This window comes from Geotrypetes seraphini, chromosome 6 (genome assembly GCF_902459505.1).
Source record: "Geotrypetes seraphini chromosome 6, aGeoSer1.1, whole genome shotgun sequence".
Taxonomy (NCBI): domain Eukaryota; kingdom Metazoa; phylum Chordata; class Amphibia; order Gymnophiona; family Dermophiidae; genus Geotrypetes; species Geotrypetes seraphini.
The window spans coordinates 190,331,453-190,353,865 of record NC_047089.1 but is presented as its reverse complement, the minus strand read 5'-3'; the positions used below and the strand labels follow the sequence as shown (position 1 = coordinate 190,353,865).

Genomic DNA, 22,413 nt, shown 5'->3' with positions numbered 1-22,413 from the left:
GGCAAGGGATCTCTCTGCTGCTATAAGTATAGCGGGCCGCAGCCCCCTGACCAATCGCTGGCAGGAAGGTGCCCAAACCCTCCTGCCAGAAGATGCCCCCTCCCCGACACTACCGACCGCCCCCCGACACTACCAACCGCCCCCCCCCCCCGACATTACCGATCTCCCTCCCACCCCGACACTACCGATCGCTGGCAGGAGGGTGGCCAATCCCTCCTGCCCGAAGACGCACCCTCCCCCCCGACAATATCGATCGCTGGCAGGAGGGTGCCCAATCCCTCCTGCCCGAAGACGCACCCTCCCCCCCGCCGCTAACAACCCCCAAACCTCCACCCCACCAAACTAACCTTTTCTTAAGGCCAGACGGTTCTTGCCCATCCAGCCAGCAGGCCTGCCTCGTCGAAATGAGGCGGGCCCGCCCCTTCCCGGCCCATCCCGCCGAAGCCTAAGGCCTGATTGGCCCAGGCTCTAGAAGCCTGGACCAATCAGGCCTTAGGCATAGCGGGTCCACCCATCCCCACTTAATCTAAGGCCTGATTGGCCAATCAGACCTTAGACTTAGTGGGGATGGGCGGACCCGCTATGCCTAAGACCTGATTGGTCCTGGCTTCTAGAGCCTGGGCCAATCAGGCCTTAGGCTTCAGCGGGATGGGCCGGGAAGGGGCGGGCCTGCCTCATTTTGACGAGGCAGGCCTGCCGGCTGGACGGGCAAGAACCATCTGGCCTTAAGAAAAGGTTAGTTTGGTGGGGTGGAGGTTTGGGGGTTGTTAGCGCCGGGGGGGGAGGGTGCGTCTTCGGGCAGGAGGGATTGGGCACCCTCCTGCCAGCGATCGATATTGTCGGGGGGGCAACTTCTGGAAGGAAGGTTTGGGCACCCTCCTGCCAGCGATCGATATTGTCGGGGGGGGAGGGTGCGTCTTCGGGCAGGAGGGATTGGGCACCCTCCTGCCAGCGATCGGACAGGCCGAGGCCCGCTATACTTATAGCGGCAGAGAGATCCCTTGCCGCAATAAGTATAGCGGCCGCGTCTACTTACAATGTAGACCAGCATTTTGCTGGCCTACATTTTAGCGTTTCTCCTCTACTAGGGAGATGCGTAGGGCCGCCTAGGTTCGTCTAAGGCCCGCCTAAGGCCCTTAGGCGAGCTTAGGCATCTTGCAGGTCTCCCTAGGCTCCCGGAGGCGCCTTCAGGCCTGCCTGGAGAGCATTTTTTTTTAAAAAAAAACGTGCATCCCGATTGGCTGATTAGACAGCTGTAGGACGCCTACAGCTGCCTAAAATCGGGACGCACTTTGGAGAATCAGGCCCTGAATGTAGAAGATGGGTGGCATTGGCTGCATCCCTTGGGGAGAAATTTTACACATTACTCTCCAGTCCACATTTTCTATTCCAGGATTGACTATATTTTTGTGGATAGGGGCCTTTTACAGAGGACCGTGCGGGCGTTGTTTGAACAGCTTCCTTGGTCTGACCATGAACCAGTTTGACTGCAGCTCTCGTTAAAATCTGAGGGCCATGGGGAAAAAAATTCAGGTGGTTTAATGATAGTTTATTAGATGATCCAATTGTGGAAAGCCAGATAGGGGAGTGGATACAGGAGTATTTGGACCTTAATGTGGGCTGTAAGGCATCCTCAAAGGCAATAAGGGAGGAGTTAAAGGCGATTCTCAGGGGCCACTTGATTGCTTTAGTATCCTTTAGGAAGAAAAAAACAGCAAGAGGAGATGCAGCAGTTAATGTCTCAGATTAGTAGGCTTGAGGAAGTGCATAAGCACCAGCCTTGGAATATCGAGATGTGGCAACAACTACCAAGAGCTCTTAGAGATTTCCATTCCTTTGAACTGGATCGATTACGCTTTAGTCTCCAACTTTTGCAGCAGAAACATTTTGAATTTTCTAATAAGGCCAGTAGATTGGTTGCACATTGGTTGAAGGCTCGCCAATCGCAGAATAATGTCTTGTCTAGTCAGGCAGCCTTGGGAGAAGTTCTAAGGAGGGAGGATGCTATCCGGGACCGGTTTGTGGAATACTATGGGCAGCTATACACTCCAGAGGAGGAGAGTACCACAAGAGGGATTGGAATGATACCTTCATTCTCTTACATTGTCTCGGATTGAGGAGGGGGATGTGGTGAGGCTGGATCGGCCTATCACATTGCTAGAAGTTTGGTGGGCGTTACGGGCCATAATGCTTGGTAAATCACCAGATTTGGACGGATTTACCATTAAATATTATAAGTGCTATCGAGAGATGCTTCTGCTACCTCTTCTGTACTTTCTTAATTCCTTGGAGGGTGACAGTCAATTACCCTTCTCTATGCATCTAGCGGGGATTACTATTTTTGCTAAGGAAGGAAAGGATCTGCTAAATTGTGCCTCTTATTGTCCAATATCTTTGTTGGGAGTGGATACTAAGATCTTTACGAGAGTGTTGACAGACCATTTGATGAGTTGGATTCCCCGCCTTGTGCACCCAGATCAATCTGGGTTTGTTGCGTGTTGACAGGTGGGGGGACAATATTTGGATGGTATATAATCAGAGTGGGTTTGGAACATTGGGGATTGCAGCTTTAATTGTGGAAAATGGGTTCAAAGTACTTTTACGTTGATATTATACCATGCTACTTTTAGTGAAGATAGGGCATGGTGGGAAGGTGGGGACTTATTTGCATATGTGGTAGGAATGTGTACAGGTGCGAGGGTTTTAGGATTCTGTCTTTGAGAAAATATCTAGGATATTGGGTAAGGAGGTGCCCGATTCTCGGTGTCATGCGCTGTTATCTTTTCATGAACTCGATTTGGAGCTGGGGGAATCCAGCTTTTGTACGCTGGCGCTCATGGCCACATGCCTTGTGCTTGCGGCTCGTTAGAACTAACCTGTATCACCAGATTGGCAGATGATGGTACAGAAGCAGCATATGTATCAGCTTACTGCTCTCCAACATAGTAAGCAACATGGCTATGATCATATTTGGAGGAGCTTTATCTTGCAGATTTAGACTTTGGGCTGGGGATAGAGGTTGTAGGGGGTTTAGATGTAATATTTCTTGCTAGCTCTATATGAATTAGACTTAGGGGTTTGGATAGGCAGGGAAAGTGGAGTATATTCTGTGTATACTGTGGTGGGGGGGTATGGCAGCTAACAAATGTGCTTTTTGTTTATGTGACTGTTGGCTGGTTTATAGGCTGGTTTTCTCTTGTACTCATGTTGCAGTGCTTACCTCCTAAATTTTCATTTTGTACTGGTTGTGCTTTTTTAAATAAAAAGATTTTCAATTAAAAAAAATAAAACCATGCTACATTTAATATAAAGATATGAATAATTGGTCTTTAACAGTTAAAATAAAATGGTGTGGCTGGCTTCAAAAGCTGTTTCATCAGCTTTTACTATAACCATCAAGAAAGGCCCATTACAAGTCATTTTCGACCTTTTTTTGCTGACTACAGTATATTACAACCAGAATATTGTCAGATAGTATTTGACCTATGTACATTATGGATACAAGTTAAGTATCTTATTATCACAACTGTGAAACATTGCAAAAAAAAAAAAAAACCAAACAAACCATTTGCTCAAGGTTTTGATGTGATGCATGGAGCCATGACATACCATTAATCAGGGAAATAATATGCACTCCAGTATATATGCTTTGAGGGCTCTAGGGTTATTTTAAAATTACTTAGTCTTGAATTTGAGTTAACAAGTCAAATGCCAAATGATTCTATACTGTGAAATTCATCATCTCATCTGTTGTATAATTGTAGCAGAGTGTATTTTTTTGCAATACATCTGTTGATCTCTATTCCCAAATGTTCAAGATTGACTTGTCCAGAAATCATGACAGTTGCATCAAGGACAGTACAGTATAAGCAAAAAAATTGAAAGCATCAGCAGTAGTTTGACTTAGTATCAGACATGATGGTGTCAAAATTCAGCCAGTAGAGATGAGCTTTTGTTTTTTTAGCCACCAGTGGCGTTATTCCCTGATATTCAATGCCAAACCATGTCTGGGCACCAGAATTGAATATCTGGCTGTCTCTTACCATACTATACTGTTTCTTATACCCCACAGTTTTCAGCAAGGAATCAATGCATCTTGCAACAAGATTAATTGGTATTCATAACAGTAACACCAAGGATTAAGATAATATTGAGTTCAAGTCCTGGATTACAGTGAGTTTAGATGTGTCTTTAGTGATTTCCGGAATTGAAGATAGGAAGGGATCAGTCGCGAGCAGACTGGAAGGCAGTTCCCAACTCAAAGGTAGACTTGAAGAATGATTCTTTCCATCTTTGACATGGAGAGGGAAAAGGCAGTTATGTGGTTAACTGCAATATTCAAGACTTAACCATATAAGCCAGGGTTTCCCAAGTCAGTGATGGAGTACCCCCCTTGCCAGTCAGGATTTTAGGATATCCATAATGAATATGCATGAATGAGATTTGCATACAATGGAGACAGGGTATGCAATCTCCATCAATCTCGTTCATATTTATTGTGGATATCCTGAAAACCTGACTGGCAAGGGGGTACTCCAGGACCTACTTGGGAAACTGATATAAGCGATGCCACAGAAAGATAGGACTGACTTTTAGGTGTTCAGATTTAACTGGTAAACTTAAAGACTTAATACCAGCACAATTGTCTAAGTGCTGCCTCTTCCCTTGGACTGCCCACAAAACACCTGGCTTTGAGTTCAGTGGCCTGTAGTGATATTCGGCAGCACTAACTGGTTATGTGCCTCTGAATATAAGTGGATAGCCCCAAACAAATGTTTTAACTGGACTGGAAATCAAAATGATAAAAAAAAATCTGGCATGCCATGTTTTGCTATGTACTAATAATGCTATTAGAACAGTGCTCAGAAGTGTAACCACCAGACTAAAAATCCCAGAATCATGTGTCTGTATTACTTCTTTCAATCATTGCACATGCCCAAGATTGCCCCAATCAAATTGTTGAAACTTATACTGTACTTCATTCACTGATCAATTCTGCCACTGCGGGGTTCTAGGTACATTATGGGTTCTAGGTATTTTTCTGGGTTCCACAAGTCATGAGATAAGTGTCACTTGTTGGCTTTTATTCTTTACAGACCACAACACAAGGAGAGACTTTAGTATTTGGGCTTTCTGAAACAGCTCCAGCGAAACACATCAGAACCCAGAAAGTACTTAGAACCCCGCCGTGGCTTATGCCGGAAGTGGCCTTAGGTATCTGTAGATATGCTTAGGCGCTTCCACAGTCGTGACTCAGGTGCCTTAGATGCAGCGCCTACCGTGATTGGCACATGGTAGGCACCCGTTTTGCAAGCACCTACCACAGCAGGGGTACACAGCGATCAGAGGAACGCACCTATCTGCCTGCCTCTGGTGTCCATTTATTTTGGGTTTTTTACAGTTTTTTTTTTTTTCAAGCCCGACTCTATTCCTATTATCCCCAGCGACGGCAGCCTCTTCTTTTGCGCGGGCTGGCTCTCCTGCTGTCCCTTTCCAGCCAGTCTTACCGCCAAGACTCTCCTGCTCTCTGCCGCCTTCCCTGCAGTGTGAGCCTGTGGTTTAAAGTGGGGCTACACTGCGGCATGCAGCCCCGTTTTAAACCCGCAGGCTTGCACTGCAGAGAAGGTGGCAGAGAGTAGGAGCTCAGGGCAGAAAGCAGGGCTGGAAGATCAGAGCAGAGCAGGGACAGGAGCCACATATTTCATTTTCGGGGCAGAGAGCAGGGCTCGAAGATCGGGGTGAGCAGGCAGGAGACAGATCGGGGCAGAGCAGGGCTTCTATGGAGCTGGAGAGTCGGAAAGATGTTTTCGACTGGTCTCCAGTAGTCGCTTCTTGGGTTGGTCGGCCAGCCCAGTCGGTTTTAAATTTTTGGTTGATGAATTGCGTCGCTGTCCAATTTGCATGCATTTCTCCTCATTTCCATGCAAGGATTTTCACCAGGTTTCAGCCCAGATGTGTGCTATTCTATAAACAGCGCCCAGTTTGAAGTGCCGTTTATAGAATATCACTGTATGCATTTTTTTCAGCACCCAAATTTAGGCACCATTTACTGAATATAGTCCTGTATTTATTTTTTTAAGTTCGAATGTTTTATTAAGTTTTCAGAAACAGAAATAACCATGGAACAATAAGATCAGTCTTCCAAAAAGCAATGCATTAACATAATCCATTGTGAAAGTAACATTCTGAGTTCAGACAGTGCATTACATAACTAAGGGAAAAGAAAAGACTAACATAATAGAAAGAAAATAAAAGAAAAAGAAAAATTGACTGCTTGCCTATTAATCCCATACATCATCAGTATTAGAAAGAGCATACATTGGAATAAAGCCGTATCAATCAGTACAAAAGTCCAGGAATGGCTGCCAAATGCTATTCGTTTTACGCAGAGTCCCCTTCCGTTCAGCTGCTACATGTTCGAATTTGGCAGTAAGGCATACCTGATTCCACCAGGCTGAATACGATAAAGTGGATGAGTTCTTCCAGTTAGATAAAATCTGTTTAATAGTGATGGATAGTAGAGCCTTAAGTAGCTTGGCCTGAGGTTCAACTAGAGATGTCTGTAGTCCATGATGGCCATACATCACAATTGCTAGTGTGATAGGTTCCGTGATGTGTAGTATAGCACTGATAGTACGCCATATTTGAGACCAATAAGGTGCGCTAGTGTTTTTAGCGCACGCAGGAAATTACCGCGCATTACACCATGCACTACGCTTCTAGAACTAATGCCAGCTCAATGCTGACGTTAAGGTCTAGCGCGTGCGGTAATGTAGCACACGCTATTCCGCGTGTTAAAGCCCTAACGTAGCTTAGTAAAAGGAGCCCTAAGGTGCGCTAGGGCTTTAACGAACGGAATAGCGCGTGCTACATTGCTGCATGCACTAGACCTTAATGCCAGAATTGAGCTGGCGTTGGTTCTAGAAGCGTAGAGTGTGGTAATTTCCTGCGTGCGTTAAAAACACTAGCGCACCTTAGTAAAAGGAGCCCTTTGTGTTGCATAGATCATCAAGAGAAACTAGAAACTTCTACTTATTTGCTTATCCAAAAATTAATGATGTAGATATAAGACCTTCTTAGATAGGACCCTGGCATTTCAAACTGGAAGGCAACAATCTTGGTTAGGTAAATGTATTTAGCAAGCTATGTTATCCTATTGCAGTTTTCGGAAATTAATTAAGACCACTTTGTTCGATAAGTTTATTACTTAGTGAGTTTTATTATTGAAATTCTATTTTACAAATACTTGTATTTTTTACTGTATTATTGTATTTCGCTGATTGTCCAGCTCTTTTTAGTGTAAACCGCCTAGAACTTTTGGTTATGGCGGTATAAAAGAATAAAGTTATTATTATTATTATTATATTTTTGATAATAGTCCATCACCAGCAGTAGCTATGTATGGACTACAGAGAACATCTCAAAAAGGAGAAAAAGAGTATGGTGCAGATGCCATACAAGAGACTTTCATGTAGATGATGAATTGAAATCCTTATTTACCATAACGGAAGTCATTGACTTGTTAAAGAGACCACAAGCAATGTTGGCAGAAGCAAATTTAAGACTTTACAATATTGTCTCAGTCTGGAAGTGATGAAAGCATTTCCTACAGAAGACCATGCAAAAGATTAAAAAGATTTAGATCTATACTATGGGCTAGAAAGGAATCTTTTGTTATTAGTTACTTCTGGAAAAAGATTATGTTCCCTTTTTCTTATTTTCTTTGTGAAATGTATGAATGAAAATTGATAAATAAAAAAAAGATTTAGATCTAAAAGTAGATACATCTCCACAGCAGAGAAGCCTTGAGTTACACTGGTAATTAAAAACCACAGTCTATAGCAGTGTCTCATAAACTTTTTTTAGCTCCAGAACACTAAACGGAGCAAATGTTTTTCATGGCACATTATAATGGAAATTATAAAATTGCAAAACCAACAAAAAAATTAATTTGAGAGTTATTTATTTAAAGTTCTTTAAGCTATGTATATGTAATTGTAACAATGGTGAAACTAAAGTAGATAGAATAGAACTGCTAATCAATGTGATGGATGTGCTTGTTTTGAATGCAAATTACACAGCTCAATATTTGAAAAGTAAACATGCATTTCATCATCCACTATCTGCAGACGTTCTCTTTTTTTTTTTTTTTTCAATTTAATTTCTGTCAGAGCTGAAATACAAGTTCGCAAAGTTCAAACGGTAACAAAGTCTTGATTGCTTTGTTGCTCAAGCTAGGATAACTACTGCATAAAAAATAAAAAGGATCAATCACATCAAAGAATGATGTTTGGCCAGTTGTATCCTTACACGCATAGACACTCATAACATTGACAGACTCTTGAGTACATGACGTACAGTATATGTCATCTATTCTTGTGTAAACTTATCAAGGGAATTTTAAAAAATAAAGTAAAATTCTGGACACCTGGAATCTCTTCCGGGCACACCACTGTGCTGTGGCACACAGTTTGAGAGACACTGGCCTATATGATCCACTGGGGTTTATAGCTCCAGTTACCAACCAAGGGAAATCCTTGTTAAGAGAACTGTCCCAAAATAATGATGGATAGGATGACCCACTACCACAAGAACTGAAACAAGAATGGGAAAAATGGAAAAATTCCCTCAAAATTCTTGAACAGTTATATATTCCACGTATATACATTCTTTCTTCACTCAGTACTGTCAACCACAGAGAAATTAGCATTTTCTCAGACACTTCTGTAAAGGCCATAGCTGCAGTGGCCTACTTGAAAGCAACAGATACAGAAGGAATGACGCATGTGGGCTTCCTCTTTGGCAAGGCTAAGTTGGCACCACAGCCCAACCATCCCATCCTATGTTTAGAATTGTGTGGAGCAGTATAGGCAACAGAGATAGCAGAGATAATAATAGTTGGTGAAAACCAAACACCTGCCACCTAATTTCTGCCAGAGATTCAGACTTGGGAAAACTGTCAAGTAACAAGGATTCAGCATATATAGACGTCCATGCTTAAATGCTTAGTATTGGTAAAGAGTTTATAGTGGTATCTATTGATACTAGTCAGGAAGTGTTCTGGCCCCACTACATGGGAACAACCTTTACTGGAAATATGTTTAATGTTGTTTCATGTTTGGGTATTTGAATGAACTGAGACCCTGTATTTCTATGCTCCTTGCTGATTGGCCTATACAGGCATCTGTGTTGTTTCCAGTGATGCCTGCCTCTAGGCGTGCCGAGAGGAGCAGAATTATCCCTCCACCTGATCTGAGCAGAAAAAGAAAGAAATAGCAAATGGCAGGTCTAATCGTTAGCTTCCAAAGTGTCTGAGTGCCAAAAAATCACTCCACATTGAGGCAGCTACCCTGAGTGTTTTGTGACTAAGAATTGGACTGTGAGATCTTCTGTCTTTGGAACTTTTGTATGAGTACAGAATTGAAGATCAAGCAGAGACTTTGATACTGGGTCCCTCAGGTGGATAGGTACAGGGGTAAAGAACCCATAGCCTCTGCATGAAAATGACCTGGTCATGTGGCTGAGGGGAGAATGTGGCGCAGTGGTTAAAGCTACAGCCTCAGCACCCTGGAGTTGTGGGTTCAAGCCCACGCTGCTCCTTGTGACCCTGGGCAAGTCACTTAATCCCCCCGTTGCCCCAGGTACATCAGATAGATTGTGAGCCCGCTGGGACAGACAGGGAAAAATGCTTGAGTACCCGAATAAACTCATGTAAACTGTTCTGAGCTCTCCTGGGAGAACGGTATAGAAAATTGAATAAATAAATAAATTCAGAGCTTTTGTAAAGAAGAAAAATGGTACAAACCTGGATATTTTAGCTGTACATCACCCATAATGATAAATCAAGCCGGATAATATTTATTAATGTGAAGCTATTCTCAGTGTCTCTTCCACTTATTCTCACTCCATGCCTGAATGCTCTTTCTATGCCAGTTTCATCAAGTGCATTTTCTTTTCTATAAATCAGTTGCTTAAATCTCATAGGAAACCAACAAGGCATTCACTCAACAGAGTTCACAGAGCATTCTGTTTCTTCAGGGCATGCCAATGACATTCAGAATCTAGCTTAGAAGTGCAGCCTTGAATACTAGCTCTTCTCTCTGTTCTTTCCCTTATGGCAGTTTGCTGCACTCACCTTTCAGGAGTGTGAAGCATGTGGTGGCAATTCATGGAAGTGATCCGGCAGAGTACAGTACAGGGATTCAAACAGGGATTGGACAGATTCCTGAGGGAAAAGGGGATCGTGGGGTACTGAGGGAGGTGCTTGGGTGTTGCATAAGTATAGACAGCTCACCAGGTCGTGCAGGTGCAAGGCCGGAGGGTTAGGACATTGATGGGAAGATAGGACTTCGATGAGAAACCTAGGGGGCAAGGGGGCCCCTTCTGGTGATTAAGGCAGGTCATGACCTGTTGGGCCGCCGCGGGGGCGGACTGCTGGGCGGGATGGACCTCTGGTCTGACCCGGCAGAGGCACTGCTTATGTTTCTTATGTTTATGTTTCTTATGTGACCGGACTTTGAAGAACCTTTAATTTTGTAGCCTGGGTGCTCTTTCAAGAATGTGCCAGTGATCAAGTGAACATAAGATGAACATTTTTTTTTTCTCTGTACACTGCTTTGTGGAGACCCTCAAAAAGTGGTTAAGAGACTGTAAATCAACTAACCGTACTAAACTAACTGACTCTCTAGAGCTGAACAGAGTTGACTGCAGAAAAAAGGTCAGTTGCCTCATCTACTCTGATACCTTATTCCTGCCCAGACAACTATGCATATATCTTAGCTGCTAGCCATAGAGCAGGGATCTCAAAGTCCCTCCTTGAGGGCCGCAATCCAGTCGGGTTTTCAGGATTTCCCCAATGAATATGCATTGAAAGCAGTGCATGCACATAGATCGCATGCATATTCATTGGGGAAATCCTGAAAACCCGACTGGATTGCGACCCTCAAGGAGGGACTTTGAGACCTCTGCCATAGAGCCTATCCATTTGTAAACTGTCAATCCTTGTCCAGGACTATATAAGGGTAATTTTATAAACCATTTTCATGCCTAGCTTTATTTTCTTTTATTAATCTCAAGGCAAATTACAGTAAAGAAATAATATACTATATATACTGCAACTAAATATAGAGTGAAGATAATACTTCCAATATAAAATCAGACGTAAAATATAGCCAAATATACTAGCTGAACACGTATTAAAATAAAATCTACATTTTAGTAAAACACTTCTGAAAAAAACAGGCTTTAAGATACTTTTTAAAGATGGAATAACATTGAATACATCACATGTAAAGGAATCACTCATAATTTAGGACCCACAATGCCAAATTCAAGACTAGAAATCGATATTAATCTAATTCCATTTAGGATTTGTAGCAAATTCAGTTTTGATGACCTCAGAGCTCAAGATGGTTCATATGGCAATAACTATTACTTTAGAAATATAGGACCCTCTAGATACAGAACACTGAACAGTGAGCATACAGATTAAAAGTACCCAGTGGCTGCTGGTACGAGTTCTCTTATCCAATATTTTCCTTGCTCTTTTATCATATTGATGGCCCTAAAAAGGAAGGGAAAGGTTTGGGTCTGTGTTGTCTCCTGTTCAGGCGTTTTCTCAATTCAGTTATTTTTCATTACCACCACCCCTTCTAAAACTGGAAGAATGGTCAATCATAAAAACATAAGAATAACCTTACTGGGTCAGACCAATGGTCCATCAAGCCCAGTAGCCCGTTCTCACAGTGGCCAATCCAGGTCCCGAGTACTTGGCCAAAACCCAAGGAGTAGCAACATTCCATGCTACCAATCCAGGGCAAGTCAAAACAAAATGTGCAGGGGTAACTCTTACACAATAAGGTTACTATTGAGTGACTAAAGAAATCGGTAGCACAAAAAATAAAGTCACCACATACATCAATATACTTAGTAAGCTTATTTCTTACTTAGAACTCTGCTCAGAGACATGAAGGCTGATTACTCGGCCTCACCTACCAATCATTGCAGTGTTCAAAAAGAAAGCTTTTATCTTCAAAAATCTTTTAATGCGCTAGCTTGACCGCTATGCTAAAGATGGTAATATTTTCCATAAGTTCTTGTGAACTATACAAAATTACTTATCTTTAAACAGTGACTGGTTCCGACGTGCACGTTTCGTTTGCTGCGTCAGGGAACCGACAATAACAGCTGAGTTTTAAAGCTGGTAGTGAAGTCACATTAGATTACAAAACTGGATATCTCAAAAAAGTGTTGTCGGTTCCCTGACGCAGCAAACGAAACGTGCACGTCGGAACCAGTCACTGTTTAAAGATAAGTAATTTTGTATAGTTCACAAGAACTTATGGAAAATATTACCATCTTTAGCATAGCGGTCAAGCTAGCGCATTAAAAGATTTTTGAAGATAAAAGCTTTCTTTTTGAACACTGCAATGATTGGTAGGTGAGGCCGAGTAATCAGCCTTCATGTCTCTGAGCAGAGTTCTAAGTAAGAAATAAGCTTACTAAGTATATTGATGTATGTGGTGACTTTATTTTTTGTGCTACCAATCCAGGGCAAGCAGTGACTTCCCCCAGGTCTTTCTCAATAACAGACTAGGGACTTTTCCTCCAGGAAATTGTCCAAACCTTTCTTAAAACCTGCTACGCTATCCACTCTTATCACAACCTCTGGCAATGTGTTCCACAGCTTAACTATTCTCTGAGTGAAAAAATGACCTCCTATTGGTTTTAAAAGTATTTCCCTATAACTTCATCGAGTGTCTTTATAATTTTTGACTGAGTAAAAAAATCAATTCACTTGTACCCATTCTACTCCACTCAGGATTTTGTAGACTTCAATCATATCTCCCCTCAGCCATCCCTTTTCCAAGCTGAAGAGCCTAACCCTTTTAGTCTTTTCTCATACGAGAGGAGTTCCAGATAGAAGTGTATAAAATATGAGTAGTCATACATACTTTACATTAAAACTTTGACAATTATCACATGCAGTTTTGAGGTTACCAGAATCAGTTCTTAGGTAGTGGAATTGTAGATTGCATTGTCCTTGTATAGCGTAGATTTCTGGCGAGTGAGCTAGATTGCAGTGTGTAATTAATGGCTTCTTTTACAAAGCTGCGCTAGCGGCTGCACTGTGCTAACAGCCCAGAAGCCCATAGAGATTTAAAGGGTTTCGGGGCTGTTGCCGCGCTGCTTTGTAAAAGAGGCCGTAAGTTTTCTTAATACCTCTCATTACAGTTTGAAAAAGCCATGTTTTCAGATCAGTAGTAAGAGCTACCGTATTTAAATTTGAGAGGTGAACCTGGAAGTTCCACACCTTTGGGAAGGATGAGAGTATTCCCAGCTGATTAAAACTTATAGCATTTGGGGGAGCTCTCTGCTGATAAGTTCCTGCTGAACCAGAATGTACGCAGGTAAGGCTAGACTCAAACAGGCCACTGGTCTTTGACCTAAGGGCCACCATGTGAGCGGACTGCTGGACACGATGTACCACTGGTCTGACCCAACAGCGGCGATTCTTATGTTCTTAAGGAACTGCAATGGGAATTGAACCCAGATCACCACTGCACTAACCACTAAACTACATCTCCACAGGAGATTTTTTTTAAAGCATTGGAAGGTAAAGAAGGATATGGAGAGGTGGATGAGAGATCTAAAAGATGTGAAAAATGAGAAAAGATTAGGTGAAAGATGAAAAGCGATGGAGAAAGATGGAGTTAAATAATAGAGAAGGATAGGGAGAGGTGGATGAGAGATCTAAAAGATGAGGTGAAAGATGAGAAGCAATGGAGAAAGATGGAGCTGAGCTGCCAATGGTAGTTAAATCAGGAGGGAGGAGAGTGTATAGCTATGGCTTGCCTAGGGCACTTATTACCCTTGCACAGTATGGAGGGAAAGGTGGAGTGGAAGGTGAATAAAACATTCAGGTAGGGTTACCAGACTTCTAGAAAAACCCAGACATGTCCTCTTTTTAGAGGACTGTCTGGGGTGTCGGTCGGACTTTGCAAAATCTGGCAATTTGTCTAGGTTTTGGAAAGCCCTGACGAGCTCCAGCCACATTTAGAAGGCATCTGAGCATGCGCAGATAGAAACATAGAAACACATTGGCAGATAAAGGCCAAATTACCCATCTAGTCTGCCCATCCGCAGTAAACATTATCTCTTCCTCACACACATCCACGCATGCTCCAGACCCTCCAGAGACGTGGCTAGAGCTTGCCGGGGAAGAAGAGAGGAGGTTTGTGGGGGTTGGGCTGGGGTAGAACTGGGAGGGGCTGGGGTAGAACTGGGCGGCACCAGAAGCAGAACACAGTGGAGCCATGTGTCCAGAATTTTGTGGCCCGAAAAATGGTAACTCTACGTTTAGGTAGGCTGCTTGCCCTACCTTGGTGACACCGATGAGCAGCAGGAGAATTGATGGTGTCATGCCCCGTCAAGTTGGGAGCTAGGTTAAAGGCAAGCACTGGCCCCCAGGTGCAGGAGACCCACAGTACACTACTGCATTTGCCTGTGAGACTGTGGTTGGTGCTTGCTGCACTTCTTCTGGGAAAAATATATTTTACAAGTTAACAAGTCATGTACATTCAATACATTGCATATTAAACTAGTACAGCAGGGATGTCAAAATCCCTCCTCCAGGGCCACAATCCAGTCGGGTTTTCAGGATTTCCCCAATTAATATGCATGAGGTCTATTTCCATGCACTGCTTTCATTGTATGCTAATAGATCTCATGCATATTAATTGGGGAAATCCTGAAAACCCGACTGGATTGCGGCCCTCGAGGAGGGACTTTGACACCCCTGCAGTACAGGGAAGAGGATGTAACTTTTCACTTCTCATTAATGGCAACGTTTTGCAAAAATTACCTCTGCTTTAGTGAGATGAAAATTCATGTTAAAAAAGTCTCTGCTTGCCTGTCATGAAGCACAAAAGTTTTAAAAAGGAGATATATGGACAAATGATTTTTTTTTTTAAACCAAAAACGAGGTTTGTTCCTTTAATTAAAGTGCATCTGTCATGTCTCCAAACCTTAAACAGCTAAATTAAACAAGTTTGAGCTGTCAGGAAAAAAAAAAACCCTGCATACCACAGCATAATTTTTCAAAGGCAAGGTAATTATAAGCCTCTCAATTCAAATGTTGATTAATATATACAATTATCACCCTCTCCAGCACCTTCCATGCTTTTTGCAGATCTCTCCAGGGTTTTATTTAAGCAAATGCCCCCAGAAGGCAAAGATCTTATACAGTGTAGAAAAGGGTCTCTTAATGAGGAAATAGAAAAAAGCTTTGGGCAGATTATACTGCACCCTAATCTAGAAATCTCTGCTTAGCAAGAGAAGCAGGGAAGAGATAAAAGGTTTCAGTGGAAAGTGACAAATAAATGGTCTGATCACATTCTCTATAGAATTTTTTTTTAAGGAAAGAAATCTTGTTATAGTACAGTTTGTGTGTTTTTCCAGTTTTAAAGACTACGATGTAATTATATATTTGCTTTATATACAGTATAGAGGCACATTTTAGATCAACTGTTCCAAAGAATACATGTGGAAATGATCATGTTTAGGTTTTGACTGTCATTTTAGAAAGGCAGGTATGCACATGTGAGTAGTCCAATAATACAAAAGGTCCCACAATACAATGTATAGAATGTAGATAAAAGGAGATTGAGAATCTCAGAAACCCGCTTGGGAGTTGGTAAATGAACCTTTAGCCAAGACTTACTGGTTCCTATGTTTCATTCATTGATCCTCTAAACCTCCCCCTCCTTAGTCTAAACTCCTTTGCGGTATTAAATTTTCTCTATTATATTCTTCTTAAAATTCTATAGATAAATGTCCCACTCATAAGCACAGCAGAGGAACCAAATCACTTATCTTAAAAGATGCGGACATCCATGACCCGATGGGACCCATTTCACCAACTCTAATGGCTTTTTCAAGGGTTCACTAGTGGCTCTGCATATCTTATGAGCCATTGCGCTTCTTGTTTGAACGGAATGATAAATGGCTCTAACAAGGAGCACTGTGGCTAATAAGATATGCAGTGCCACTAGTGAACCCTTGAAAAAGCCATTAGAGTTGGCGAAATGGGTCCCGTCGGGCCATGGATGTCCGCATCTTTTAAGATAACTTATTTAGTTCCTCTGCTGTGTTTATGATAAGCAACTACTAAAAGTGGGACATTTATCTATAGAATTTTAAGAAGAATATAATAAAGAAATTTTAATACAGCAAAGTTTAGAATAAGGAGGGGGAGGTTTAGAGAATCAATGAATGAAACATGGAACCAGTTATTCTTGGCTGAAGGTTAATTTGCCAACTTCCAAGCGGGTGTCTGAGATCCTCAATCTCCCTTTATTTATTGAATTGTGCACCAATGGTAAATACTTTTGAGACATGCTAGGTGGTGCTGAGTAGCTTGAAACCTCATGAAGAATCTCCTTTTTCCCATTTGTTGATATCTGTTTTTGACTCCGAGCTACAGCAGTTTTTGTGAAAGTGTGTTTTCGTGATTGGCTAATTTTCATCATGTGTGACCACAATGAGCAGCGCCGCAGTGTGAAGTTCTGTTTTAAATTGGGTAAGACTGCTACAGAAACTTATGAAATGTTGAAAGTGGCTTATGGGTAACATGTCATGGGTCGTGGAAGGTGTTTTGAATGGTATTCATACTTCATGAATGGTATTCTTGCTTCAATAGTGGTCGTGAATCAGTGGAAGACCATTTGCAAACTGGAAGACCATCAGCGTCAACTGATGATGATCATGTTGATCAAGTGAGGGTTCTTGTGCACACTAATCGGTGATTAACTGTTAGAGAATTGGCAGAGGAATGCAACATCTCCATTGGCTCATACCACAATATTCTAACAGAGAAGTTGGAGATGTCTCACATTGCGGCAAAGTTTGTTCCATGGTTGATGAATAAATACACATACGTTCAATTTTCTATACCCAGGGGAGCTCAGAACAGTTTACATGAATTTATTTAGGTACTCAAGCATTTTTCCTTGTCTGTCCCAGTGGGCTCACTATCTATCTATCTAATCAAACAGCAACGGTTTGGAATGCAATCCCAGCTCACATAGAAAACCAATCTATGAAGCACATTTTCAAAAAAGAAAGGCATCCAAAAAGTGGCCTAAAGGGGCAGATGGACATTTTTCTTGTCAAACTGCCCCAATTCACTATTTTCCAAATCTACTTTCTAGACAGATTTCTATGCTGTTCATCTAAATTGCAAGGGGGCCTGTTAGAGGCGTGGTGTGGGCGGGACTAGGGTAAGCTTATGTCTTGGACAGTTTTCTCCCATAATCAACCATTTCAGAATACGTCCAGGGTTCAATTTTCACATGATGTGATACCTGTCAGCAAGTCTTCTCTGGAGTGGTCCCCACACTCTGGAATACACTCCCTGAAAGGCTTTGCTTAACAGAAGACTATCTCTACTTCAGGAAGCAGGTGAAAGCTTGGCTGTTCAACCAGACCTTTATTGGACACACAGAAGTTTATTCATTCCTTCCCTAGCTAAAATTTTCAGACACCATTCTGACCTCATGTTGAGCTTTTTAATTGGCCCCCTTATTTTCTTACTCCTGCTACTCTGTCTTATCCATCTATCTGTTCCATCTTTGCTTATAATCTAGGCTGTCTATTAAGATGTTTTATTGTGTTGACATTGTAATGTACTGTAGCATACTATATCATACTTTATTTGAATGTTTTTACTGCTGCAATTGTCTTGTTTGACTTATGGGGACTCAGGACCATACTCCACTTTAACCACTATTCTTGTAGTGGAACATGTGAGCCTTCCAAACACCATCCTAATGCTACTGTAGCCTCATTTAGGTGTCTTCTACAGGCCTAAGGGCTATTGGTGTGATGTGCAATTGAGTCCATTAGGTATTTGGTGGGTTTTGGAGGGCTCAATATACACCATAAGTGGGTCATGGTGAGATGTCTTTCTGTGATACTTTATGTGAAGTTCACTGCAATGCCCCCTAGTTTGCCCCACTGCTCTGCTAGGATGTCCGTATCACCAATCTTCTAAAAATGCTGGCCCCCCTCCTACATCCCAACAGCTTGTTTAGTGTGTTTTTCTTTGGATGTGATTTTTTTTTTTTTTTTTTAATGGTTCATAAAGATCAACACACATTTAAAAAATGATCATTTTTGAAAAAATGATAACACGTTTGCAGTTCTGAAAATGGACCTGTATAGTACTGTATTTTTTGTGTGTCTAGGTGTCATCATAGACAATAAGATGAAACATTCCTCTCAATGTGTGACAATGGCCAAAAAAACAAACAAAATGCTAGGAATTATTAGAAAAGGGATGATAAATAAGATTAAGAATATTATAATGCCTCTGTATCGCTTCATGGTGCAACCTTACCTTGAGAATTGCGTTCGATTCTGGTCACCGTATCTCAAAAAAGATATAGTTGAACTAGAAAAGGTTCAAAGAGCAGCCAAGATGATAAAGGAGATGGAACCCCTCTCGTATGAGAAAAGACTAAAGAGGTTAGGGCTCTTCTTCTTGGAAAACAGATGGCTGAGTGGAGGTATGATTGAAGTCTACAAAATTCCAAGTGATATAGAACAGTGGATCGATTTTATGCTCTATCAAAAATTACAGGAGACTAGGGGACACTCGATGAAGTTACAGGCAAATACTTTTAAAACCAGTAGGAGGAAATATTTTTTCACTCAGAAAATAGTTAAGCTCTAGAACATGTTGCCAGAAGATGTGATAACAGTAGTTAATGTAGATGGGTTTAAAAAAGGTTTTGACAAGTTCCTGAATGAAAAGTCCATAGTCTGCTGTTGAGACAATGCCATACTATTGATCCCAATGCTTGCCCCTGGAATCAGTAGCATGGAGTGTTGCTACTATTTTGGTTTTTGCCAGGTACTTGTGATCTAGATTGGCCACTGTGGAAACAGGATACTTGGCTAGATGGACCATTGGTCTGACCCAGTATGGCTGTTCTTATGTTCTTAAAATGTCCAAACTCAGATTTGAACGTCATCGTAAATGGCCCTCTATATGTTGTGTCAAGGAAGTATTTGCCATCTCGCTTTCTGCATTCAGAATCAAAAATGAAGTTAGCACTTGAGCATGTACACGAGATACTTTATAAAGAAAACATGGATGACAGCAATTTCTGTGGCTGGTCCACGATTATGGAATGCTCTGAATGGTACATTAAGACTGTATCAAATTCTGAAGTCTTTTAAGAAATCTCTGAAAACTCATTACTTTGTTAGAGCATTCCTGTAGATTTGATAGACTTCTATTTCTCCTTTTCATTTATTTGTAAGAATTGTATGTTTGTGATGTAATAATGTAGTAATAATTGGATTTATGTATGTAAATCTGTAATCCGTTTAGGTTATAAGCAGAATACAAATTTTTAAAATAAATAAATTGATAAATAAATAAGAAATGTTGTTTAAGAAATCTGTAATAACTATTTTATGCCAGAAATATGTTGAGGGTAGATGATTTTCTAATTGAGAGTTAGATATTGGATGTAAATTCATTATATTTTATGGAAATACTTTGATTTAATGTAGTGGGGTGCAGTGGTTAGGGTAATGAGGGGTTCGTTTACTAAGGGGCTAAATGCTAATGCGTGCTAATGCGTCCATAGGATATAATGGATGCACCTTAGTAAAAGGACCCCTTAATCAGTAGCACTCAGGACAGAACAAAAACTCAATTCTTCAAATGACACTTACTTCTATTCATTCAAAACATGCAATAAAGGAGTGATTAAACATACTATTTTATCTAGAAGACCAGTGTAACAATTACACTGTGCATCACTTGTAAAAATCAAAAGTGGGAGGAAAAAGCCTCAGATCCCCCTCCTCCTATGAACCAAAAAGGTTAGAAATAGATAGCTTCGGGGTCCAGGAACCTCATTGGCATAAAAAAACTTCCACACTTATAAATTCTCAAGCCTTGTGCAATGCATTTGAACTCGAACTTAGGGCTCCTTTTACAAAGGTGCGTTAGGGCGTACTAGCCGCTGCTACCTCCTCTTGAGTAGGCGGTAGTTTTTCGGGTAGCGCGTGCTAATCCAGTGCGTGCGCTAAAAATGCTAGCGCACCTTTGTAAAAGGAGCTCTTAGTTTTAATTTAGTTTCAAAACACTTTCTCCATACAAGAAAGTACTTATCTCAATGTTGAAGATCAACAACACCAATGGTAGCCAGCATTTCACCGTCAAGGCTACCTAAGGGTGCAAAGTCGATCTAATTCTAATACATTTCATCCAAACTGCTAGCAGCATTTCTGTGTTAGGGTTACAGCCTCATCATCCTGAGGTTGTGGGTTCAAAGCCTGTGCTGCTCCCTGTGACCCTGGGCAAGTCACTTAATCCTCCACTGCCCCAGGTACATTCGATAGATTGTGAGCCCACTGGGACAGATAGGGAAAATGCTTGAAATACCTGTATGTAAACCACTTTGAGTGCTGTTCTAAAACTACAAAAAGGTGGTATACAAATCCCAATCCCTTTTCCTTAATTCCTGGGTTACTGACCCTGTCTCAATGCAATCCACTTTGAACTAAATGGCATTAGAATATGTTAGCTTCGGGATATGTGCCATATTCTGTTTGCATGTAGTTTCCATATAGAAATCAATAGCAGTCCTACTTCTTCTGTTGTACCTGTAGTAGGAGTGTTTGTGTTCTTGGGCCCTGTGTAATATTTGTACTGATACCTGTTTACAGGTAAGGTCATAAAAATTAGGGCTGATGTTGTATGGTAGGGGAGTGTGTGGCGCAGTGGTTAGAGCTAAAGCCTCAGCACCCTGAGGTTGTGGGTTTATATCCCACACTGCTCCTTGTGACCCTCGGCAAGTCACTTAATCCCCTATTACCCCAGGTACATTAGATAGAGTGTGAGCCCAACAGGACAGATAGGGAAAAATGCCTATATATTTGTAAGTGTGACAGTTGTCCTTACAACAGAAATTGATTGTATCTCTGATATAGGCATTTGTTTATTTTTTTTTTAAACCTTTTTTTTTTTTTTTTTACAAAACCGTAGCACGGTTTTTAGCGTCTGCTGCGGCAGTAGCAGCTGTGACGCTCATAGGAATTCTATGGTTTTGTAAAAGTGAGGATTATTTATTTATTTGATATATTTATGACCCACCTACAACTAAGTGGCTTACAAATCAATAACACACAAAATAAATATGTAAACAATACAATCATATAAAATTATACAATCTTCAAACAAGTCGGGGCAGTTATCTAACAAATGAATAATAGGACAATATGGACGCACTACCATCAAAGGTTGCTTTATTAATAAATCTTATTCAGACAACTACTGGTTGTTTCTTTTCTTGGACCTGTATTCTGCTGCAGCCATTTGTTGCGTGTGTTTATTTATTTATGGTCTGGTCATTTCCATGGAGAAATGTGCTGGTACTGACTGGCCCAAAAAAATGGCTGCAGCAGAATACAGGTCCAAGAAAAGAAATAACCAATAGAAACAACCAGTATCATGAGATACCTCAGCTCACCCTGCAATTGTGTCTTTTAACTTTCAGTACGCAGGCATTTTAGTGCTTACCGCAGCTTGGTAAAAAGACCCCATAGACTCCTTAGAAGCACCAGAAAAAGCCACCTTTTTCCATGGTTGCATGGAATGGAGAAGCTGAAGAAGAACATCCCTGCTGCTGTGGACTCTGAAAAGAACATAAGAATTGCCGCTGCTGGGTCAGACCAGTGGTCCATCGTGCCCAGCAGTCCGCTCACGTGGCGGCCCTTAGGACAAAGACCAGTGCCCTAATTGAGTCTAGCCTTACCTGCGTATGTTCTGGTTCAGTAGGAACTTGTCTAATCTTGTCTTGAATCCCTGGAGGGTATTTTCCCCTATAACATCCTCAGGAAGAGCGTTCCAGATTTCCTACCACTTTCTGGGTGAAGAAGAACTTCCTTACATTTGTAAGGAATCTATCCCCTTTTAACTTTAGAGTACCCTCTCGTTCTCTCTACCTTGGAGAGGGTGAACAATCTCTCTTTCTCTACTAAGTCTATTCCCTTCATTATCTTGGATGTTTTGATCATGTCCCCTCTCAGTCTCCTCTTTTCAATGAGAAGAGGCCCAGTTTCTCTAGCCTCTCACTGTACGGCAACTCCTCCAGTCCCTTAACCATTTTTTGTCGCTCTTCTCTGGACCCTTTCGAGCAGTACTTTGTCCTTTTTCATGTATGGTGACCAGTGTTGGACGCAGTAGTCCAGATGGGGGCGCACCATTGTCCGGTACAGAATTGGTGAAACTGTGTTCTAAGTCGTTGTCCCAGAAATTGAGCCACAAGACTGAGGCACCTCCACTGTTCTCCTCTTTCTATAAAGTGAAATAGGAATCAGGTGAAAGGAGGAAGA

The 22,413-nt window shown here is 41.6% G+C and overlaps 1 protein-coding gene across 4 annotated transcripts in view; it reads left to right on the top strand.

Annotated features, from left to right (window-relative positions):
* The window catches only part of LOC117362823 (tetraspanin-15-like), a 297,713-nt gene that overhangs the window by 161,059 nt on the left and 114,241 nt on the right, over window positions 1-22,413 (top strand). The gene's annotated exons all lie outside the window — the stretch shown is intronic.